General features: G+C 35.7%; 1 long non-coding RNA gene and 1 pseudogene across 1 annotated transcript; both read right to left on the minus strand.

The window, feature by feature from the left end:
- Window positions 1–574: 574 nt before the first annotated feature.
- LOC141836250 (uncharacterized) lies at window positions 575–1,321 on the minus strand. Its single transcript, XR_012602442.1, has 3 exons — window positions 1,005–1,321; window positions 886–935; window positions 575–813 (listed from the first exon to the last, which is right to left on the minus strand). It is a non-coding gene; the product is annotated as an uncharacterized LOC141836250 (long non-coding RNA).
- A 4-nt stretch (window positions 1,322–1,325) lies between these two features.
- On the minus strand, window positions 1,326–4,256 carry LOC141836248 (uncharacterized; annotated as a pseudogene).
- Between the last annotated feature and the right edge of the window lie 5,030 nt (window positions 4,257–9,286).

Here is a 9,286-nt window from a genome sequence, read left to right on the forward strand (position 1 = left end):
TTTGGTTGATGGTTTGTTGTAGCATGTATCAGTTCTTTTACATTTAGTTAATAAGCATTTCCAGAATTAATGGATACGTAGCAAGAGAACGCCAATAAATGCTGTGCTTTGATTGAAAAGAAATTCTCAATTAATTTCTTTTTTGCGGTAAAGGGAAACTGTTCAGAAAAATGCGTTAAAGGATACATTAATCTTAATTCTCTGTTTTAAAGGTGAAATGAAATGAATTTAAAAATTATAAGCGACAACTGATATTTCTGTTGAGTGATTTGCGTCCTTGATATGTTGCTTTGATTCTTTGTAACTCTTTAACTTGTTCCATCATACTTGTGAGAATAAAGTGGAAGAACTCTACCACTACCATTGAAGCTTCACTGATTGTATTTGACAATTGTACAAATATGAGACACAAATAAAGAAGTCAATGGGCAAAAATTCCATAGCAATTGAACAGCCAATGAATGTGAGTAAAGTACAAGTAATCAAGAAAAAATATATAAATGTATCATCTCAATGAGCACCACAAGATGAATGTTAAACAACACAAACATTGAACAAAATATACGAGCTTGTGAGATCAAATACATTGTTGGAAATTCTTATAGATTTATTCAAATTAGTACCGAGACAAACCATTTATCAAGAGGAGAGGGGAGAACTTGAGGAAGTTGTAGATGCATTTAGATATATAGTCTCTGTTTATATATTTCACCAGAAGCTACAATGCTTGTAGGTTCGGCGACAAGAGTGGAAGAAAAGTTTGATCGGCAACCAATTCTTCGTAGCAATATCTGCTCACTGTTGAATGTGGATCTGATAGACACTCAAAAAAAGTCAACAAATTGAATGTTTTTGCTTAATCAACATAAAAAAGATATATATTACCTCTGAAATTGATAGTGCATATGGTGTTCTTTTCAAGACTATAAGTTACCCTGTTCAAAAATGGACAAAAAATTAATTTACCATAATAATATAAAGTGGAAATAGATAAATATACTTACATTTTTGAAGGAAAGCTTCAAATAATAGAAGATGATATTACACTATGCATAACCAGCCATGATTATAACCTTAAGTCTCCCAAGAACATCATCAAATTTCAGTAATCCTTTTGCAACTTTAACAGATGCATCAATTGCTTTAGAAATCAGTTGTGTTTTAGAAGTGTGGCCCTTCTGATGAATACATCAAGTAAATCAGTTGTGTTTCAGAGGTGTGGAAAACAACACCTAAGGTGAGTATTATCACTGTATGGATTCTTTCTCTTTGTGGTTTATTTTCAAAATGAATGGAAACAGAAACTTAATTAAAGCACAAAGATATGACACAGGACCTTTGCTTGGTATTATATATATACGTGATCATGTGGAACTCCAAAGCCTGCTGCTAACACAGTTGCAATTGACTTGAGCCTGAGGTGATACATATAGAACACAAAATAAGCAACATGAAGATTATTAAATAGCTCAGAGAATAAAATGGACACAAGCAATTTGAGAAAACTTAGTCGATGGCATAGTAAGTGATAATGAGGTATTCAATAAGCAAACACAAGATGCAGTATGAACAAGTGGCGAATCCTTGTTAACATTAACATACCTTGGCCTTGTCCTCTTCATCTGTTGTGATATAAATGCGAGGGATGTGACTGATGTTAGGCCAGTCCGGACCGATGTTCTCTTGGCAGCGCTTCTTAAGCTTTGCACTGCATTTGGAAATCGTCAGTTCCTCCAGTGAAGCAGGCATCCTGGGTAGTGACTTGAGTTCTGGAGCATAAAATATTCCAAGAACCTTGAGCGATGAAAAGCTCTCCAAACTTGTGAGTAAAGATTGCAGATGAGGCATCCGTCCCAATTTTAAATCTTCTAGAGACTCCCGACATTGCAACAACCACTCCTCTATCTCATAAGGAAAACAAGTGAATTCGTCGGCAGGCACTTGGGGTTTTCTCATGATGTTACTGATATAAAGGGTGTTTAGCCTTTCTGGAATCGGCAAAATGGATAAATACAAGTTGTTGTGGATATCAATCTTTTCAAGTGAAGGTAATATTCCCTTCTTTATCCTTGTGGCACTTTGTTCTGTTGTTGTTGGAGGATTTTGTAGAGTGGAAAATGTTTCAGTGAGTAATTTGGGGAAGCCGTCAATATGCAATTGTTTGAGGGAGGCAAGTGCCGTCAATGACTCCAATTCACATAATTCTTTACAATCATAAATAAGCAATGTCTGCAACGCTGTCAGATTATGCAGATACTCTATGTTGGGAAGAGACACCAAATGATGACAATCTGATACTGTCAACTCTTTGAGGGAGGTAAGGTCTTGAAGGCATACACCCAATGACTCTTGAGAAATGTCAGAGTTTCTAAAATATAGGGATTCAAGGGAAGAAGGAAGGATGCTAGCAGCTTTATTACTTGCAGAGTGATCAAAAACTGAGGAAGATGATGATACCGCATGCTTCCTTGTCTTGTCTTTTAAAAATTCCTGTGACTCAATCTCAGAGAGGAATTTTGGACAATCAGAAATCCTCAGAGATTTAAGAGATTTTATAATATATAAGCCTCCAGGTGAAGTCAAAGCTTCACCATGCAAAATATCCAAGTCTTGGAGTGCAGTCAGATGTTCCAACTCACTTGTTAAAGGAAGCGAGGTAATGCCCCGTGAACAACTAAAAGACAAGTTAGTGAGCAATGTAAGACCTCGTAGATAACCAACCAAATCTTCATGTTTGTCAAGAATTCCAAGTTCAAGATTTTTCAGTGATGATGGAAGGAGATTATCATCCTCTTCATCAATTGATCCAATCTGCACAATCCCTGGACACTTACAAATTTTAAGGGACTTGAGGGACATCAATTGCTGAAATCCTCCAAATGTCCTAGAACCATTAGAACACTTGTAGGACCGTGGAAGAGCTTCTAACCCCAAATTTACTATATTGAGATTCTCTATAGATAATGGAAGGTCAGGAATTTTCTTTAGTTTGGGACAGTCATAGATGCTAAAACTTTTGAGATGAGGGAACCATATATAATCATCCGCACCATTCCATTCCTCCCAGAGGGGAAGGTCACGAAATTCAAGTTCCTCTAAAACTGGAAATTGTATGTCGATCGAATCAGAGAAGTGACAACCCAAACTTCTTATAGCTATCATGTAATTCAAATTTAGAAACTTAAGACAGGGCAACTTCCATAGAGGGGGCAGTTCTTCCCAACTTTCACAAAACTCTAGTCGAAGAAATTCAAGCCGAGAAAGAGATGAAATATCCATCCATGGTGCAAGCCTAGCACCTCCATACCCTGTAATGATGAGTTCTCTAATTGTGGGAGGGGGTTGTAGAGCCGCCAGAACCTGCTGATCAAGGTCAGGAATACTACTTACTCCATTCCAGTTCAGTTTCAACTTTGTGAGATAACTTTTCCTGACCAAGTGGACCATATCGGCCTCCTTATGACTCTGCACATTGGACAGTTGTTGAATACTTAATTTACGGAGATTATCTATATTCATCAACTCATCAATTCTATAGCTAGTTTTTGTGCCCACACCAAAGCATAATTCCTGAAGAGATGTTAACTGTCCTACCTTAGCCACTGGGAGAAATGCATCCCTATCCACATTATATAAATGTCTTAAGCTGGTCAACTTGTTTGCATCTTTTGCCAGACTAGGAAGGTACCCGTTACCGATTAGAACTTGTAAGAAGTAGAACTTACATTTTGATAGTGATGGTGGTAGCAAAAAGCCTGACATATCAAGAAATCTTAGTTTTACAAGGTCACTGATGCTTTCCAAACACTGAGAAGATACTCTGGAATAATTATTAGAATTCATAATCAATACTCGAATTCTTCTTGATGATTTACACACATCTCGAATAAAATCATCAAATTGTTGATGACCCCCATCATACACTATCCAGAGGGTTCGCAAGTGCTGGAATTTGCACACCATTTCAGCAAGATCATGGAGTTCAGCAGGGTTACTGTAATAGATAATATTGTAATATGCATCTTGGAGCGCCATGCACAATTTTACAACATTCATAACGTTGACGAGCAAGACCGTTCAGCATATCATGCATAGTGTAAATTGCATAGAGAGAATAACTTTCCCAAAATGCGGATTGTAGGGATGAACATCAAAGAAAGATTTGTTGCACAACATATCAAAGCAAGAGTTAGCTATATCCTCATCCGAGCCCTCCTCTAATCCATCGAGTAAATTAGGCCTGCTGCCACCCACATGACTAGCTTTTGCTTTTTGAATTGGTAATCTTGAGGAAATATGCCGCAGTAGGAAAAGCACCGCTTCAAACGTGGTGGAAGCATCGTGTAACTGAGTGTAAGAGCTGGAATGAATTCATATTTTGAATCTTGTGGGGTTTTCCATAATTCACTTGTTGAAAATCTTGCTTCCAGTTTATTGTTCAATGCTCCTCCAATTGACTTTGCTAGAAGAGGTATGCCATTCAATTTCTTGGAGCAATAGTTTCTCCCACTCAGTCTTCTCCAATTTTTTTAAGCATGCACTCGGATTGTAGGGATGAACATCAAAGAAAGATTTGTTGAGTACATTAAATATACACGTGTTCATCCATATAGAATATAAAATATCAAATATGTCCATACAATTACTACTAAACAGATACTTCATGGACAAGAAAAAAATCTTTTGAAATGTAACTTCTCCACTTAGTCGTTCCAATGGCCCAGAAGGTCGGTCAGTTAAATACTCCAGAATTTTCTTCATAAGACTGGATGCATTGAAATCAGGTAAGGAGTCACATACCCAGATTTTGATGTCGAAGTGTTCCTTCTTCACATTTTCAAAATGATCAAAGACTTTTTCTTCCCCATTATGGCTACCAAAGGAAGGCAATGCAATTTAATGTGAATCGATTATTCCATTGACTCTCGCAAATTATGATTTTCCCTATTCCTCACGTTCTTTGATAATATAACTCAATGTTAGAATCTCCTGCTGCATTTGTCCAATGCCAAGGTTGAGTTGATTGGACATTAGAAGCAGAGGTGATTGATGTATTGTCTACATCATCAAATTTCAGTAATCTTTTTGCAACTTTAACAAAATTGAGAAAACTTTTGTCACTATTAGCTTTCTTCTCTATAGTGACCAACTATAACTTCTCGCATTACAAAACTCCATTAATGCTGGATTAGAAGATTCAGATGAAGTTAATCTATTTTCAGCAAAACCAACAACTGATTGGATCTGAGGAAGTAAGTGTTGAATTATCTCCGTCGTTTTCCAGTAGTACTGATCTCGCACATAAGCAGTGGCTGCATCAAGTAGTTTATTGATGACATAACTTGCACCTGCCCTTTCCAGTAATGGAGTATTAATTCCGTCGTTAATATTTTTCCATCTTTGATCTTAGCGACAGAATATTACGATCTCAAAAACAAATCTGCAATATAAATAGTAATGGAAGAAAGGGAAACATCTACTTGTTAACCAAAATTAAACTTGTTCAAACAACTAACCTCTGGCAACCAGGAACAAAAGGTAAATGAACAAACAAAGCTTCAGCTATCGATCAATGATTTAAGATAAACTAGATATTATTCATGATCTTCAACTTCCTAGAAAACACAGATATAATAGCTGAAATCTTAGAAAAAAGAAAATTAGTAACATAAACAGAAAAAGGATAAAAGAGGAATATATCAGATTAGAGGACAACTTTACTCTAATCTGCAGGAAAAAAAGGTAAATTGATATTTGTCATGCCCCGAAGGTGTCATTTCCCACACTAAGAGATATCCCACTCGGTGACAATATAGCTCGGTCAAGTGTCTCCCAATAAATAATAACAAGAAATCTAGATATTCTGATCCGAAAGGTATTTTGCAAGTCTCTGTGTAAAATGGAGCATACAATCATAGTCCCGAGCTATCACATGTGGGCAAAACTCAGCAAGTCGGTTAAATTTTGCATTATAGTCCAACACGCTTTGATCACCTTGCTTAAGACTCATAAATTATTTGCGCAATACAAAATGATACAGGAAAATATTGTTTCTCGAACACCTCTTTAAATGATTGTCAAGAGATAACCTGATCCACAAAGACAATCTTTTGCATCTTCCACCACATGGATATCTGTCCTCGAAAATGATAAGAGGCTAGTTCTACCTTCTTTGTGTCTAAATAGGACATGTATCCAAAAGTACATTCAATATCCTCCAACCATATACGTGTCACCGAAGGGTCAGTGCCTTCATAGAATAGAGTAAAACGATCCTTTGCTAAACTAGCAAGCAAAGGAATACGGGTCGTCTCCATGATAATGGATGATGTAGGAATGACTAAGTTGGTCGCATGAGCTCCAACGAGATGAGGTTATCCCTCGAGGTGACCACCAACTACAATACTGAGACCAACTTGAGCTTAGGGATATCATCTCAGATGGGGGGAAGCCTTCTCATCCCCGTCCCCGAAACCCAAAACTCATATACCATCCCCGGCCAATGCCACCGTCGCAACCATGGCTGCGACTACGAGCACCCTACTACCGTCGGGTTTCGGGTATCCATGGGGGGCCCATCATCCCCACAGATTTAGGAGGTGGTTTTCCCCACGGGTATTTGGCCATGGGTATCCCCATACCCAACCCATCCCCATCCCCGTCATGACATATTTAAAAAGTATTTTTTAAAATTTATTACTTTTTTATTAATTAAAAAATAGAACATATTATTTGTTTTAGAAATAATGAAACTATAGTATTCAAACAAATAATTATCAATATGATTTATTTTTTCATTTGATATAAGGACATAATCAAATTAATGAATATCAATGAATGAAATTATAAAAGTTTCGGGGATAAATACGGGGAATTTTTGGAATACCATCCCCGACCCATCCCCGCTTTCCGAGATTCGGGGATTCCCCATCTCCATCCCCGCTTTCTCGGATTCGGGGATTCCCCGGTAGGCGGGGAACGGATTCCCCATCGGGTCCTCTAATTGTCATCCCTAACTTGAGCTTCTGATATCATCTCAAATGAGGAGAGAAGTGCCTCATCCAAAATGATCAACCCTCTAAGTAGCAGAGGCATGCCGACGTATACAACCACTACCTCGGCCATGCCACCATCGCAACCATGGTTGCGACTGCAAGCACGACTACTACCCCAACCACGACCACGGGAAGTCTGCCTGTGGCATTGCCTATAAAATCAAATGAAATTTTCATTAACAATTATAATCAAGACAGTTAAACCATAAAGGACTCCTAAATCCTATAGCTCAGAAATATAACTCGACTTGCATAAAAATTTCTTTGCTCGAAATTCATAGTCAGAAAGCAAAAATCTTGAAATAAGGCCAAAACCTATGAACAAAAAACACAAATCGAGCTATGACACCAATAAAATAGCCACACACTAAAGGTTTCATTCCCGCACATCAGGAGGTATCCCCCTCGGTGATAATATAATAAAAGAAACCTAAGAACCATCTAAACAGAATAACCAGAAAAATTCATCAATTGTATATATCATATGTTCAAAGCAATACATATGAAATGACATATGAACAAAATATAAATACAATGAAACGAAAGTAAAACAAATCAAAAATTAGCACGTCGAGATCTCTGAACACTTCTGTAAAATTGAAACCAACTATAATATCAAAAATATATCTGCGTGTGCAAAACTGAAGGCTAAAAAATACAGATAGTTAGCCATAGCTAAGTGGGAATTAGAATAAATGTACATGAAATTTAATCTTATTTATGAAACCAAGGCAATATAGTAGATCACAATTTCTTATTATAACTTTAAGTTTTTTTTAAAAAAAAATTCATTTATACATAAATGTATCTCTTTTATCATGTAATATTTTTATATTGCAATTTAGAATCTCAACTTTATCATTATTTGTTATCATCAAATAAGATAACTTCTTAATTCTTATTATTTAATTAGCATATATGTAAGTCATCAATAGTATAATCTCAACATAGATAAATATCATAAATCATGTGGATATCCGTATACATATTAATGATCTAAAGCTAATAAATCAACTAAGAAGTGAACAACTGTAGTCAATATCATCAGAGTGTAATAATGTTATTACATATAGGTTAAAAGCCTCTTCAAAATAATATTGTCGCAGGCGTTATCTAATATACAGACTAAAAGTCTTTATCGGTGGAAGACATAATAAATACTAACCGCAGGCTACATCACGGCACCCCAACTCATATGTATGATCAGGTACTTGGAACCGCGAGCTACATAACGCTACCGCGACTTAAGTGTATTGTCCAGTACTCTGAAATAAAATTTTGGTATAAAACTAAATTCATAGTTTTCACTTTTTAGTATTCTTCATTATCACCTTTATTATTTCACTTTACTTTTTTACCATTTATTAGAATTGTTAGATTCTCAATTTGTATCTTCTCAGTTAGTTTAAACGATCAACTCAAGTCACCTTTTAATATGAATTTTATTAATTCATTAAGATATCATCATAAGGGTTATACCATATGAAGGTGTAAGTATCAACATATGCAATATCAACAATAAATAGTATGGAAGATCAAAACAAATACAAAAACAGATATCAACTGAAGAGTAAGTCAGAATATTCATTTAATTTTTAAAATACTCTTTCCCATCTTAATTCCCATATGAACCCATATGTGAACATGATGTAATATCAGTTATTTACCCTCCAGTTGTTTAATTATTTTAATCCCTCATTTCATTATTTTAAATATCATTTTAATCTCTTTTCTGAAAATGATTATACAAGCACATATATATAATCTATTTTCTATTTATTCATACACAAGGAAATATACGAATCAAAAGATAAAATTTACCCACTTTATATGTAGCAAAAGCTTCGAACCTCAATAGGTCACCGAGCTCTGATCAATCTCGTATCTACAAGTAGAATATGAAAATGACTCAGAAAACTCTAAAAAACATTCAATAACAGTAATAACACAAAATTATGATAAATAACTAAAGTTCGAACTTGACGGATCAAATCGTAATCTCTATATCAATATATCCCCATTTCCTATAAGTATTATAGATCTAATCACAACTTTATTTAACCAACCTAAATAGAAATCGATTGAAATAGAAAATACCTTGCAACTTTCTTTTTATTGACGAAATAGCAAACATATTTCGTTGATATGAAATCCCTGGCCAAACCCTAAACCCTAAATCCCTGGTCAATCGACACTTTAATTGGTGCCTTTGTTGCTGGGACAAATACACA

This window comes from Curcuma longa, chromosome 10 (assembly GCF_044706935.1).
Source record: "Curcuma longa cultivar G26 ecotype Majalengka, Jawa Barat chromosome 10, ITB_CL_G26_1.1, whole genome shotgun sequence".
NCBI lineage: Eukaryota > Viridiplantae > Streptophyta > Magnoliopsida > Zingiberales > Zingiberaceae > Curcuma > Curcuma longa.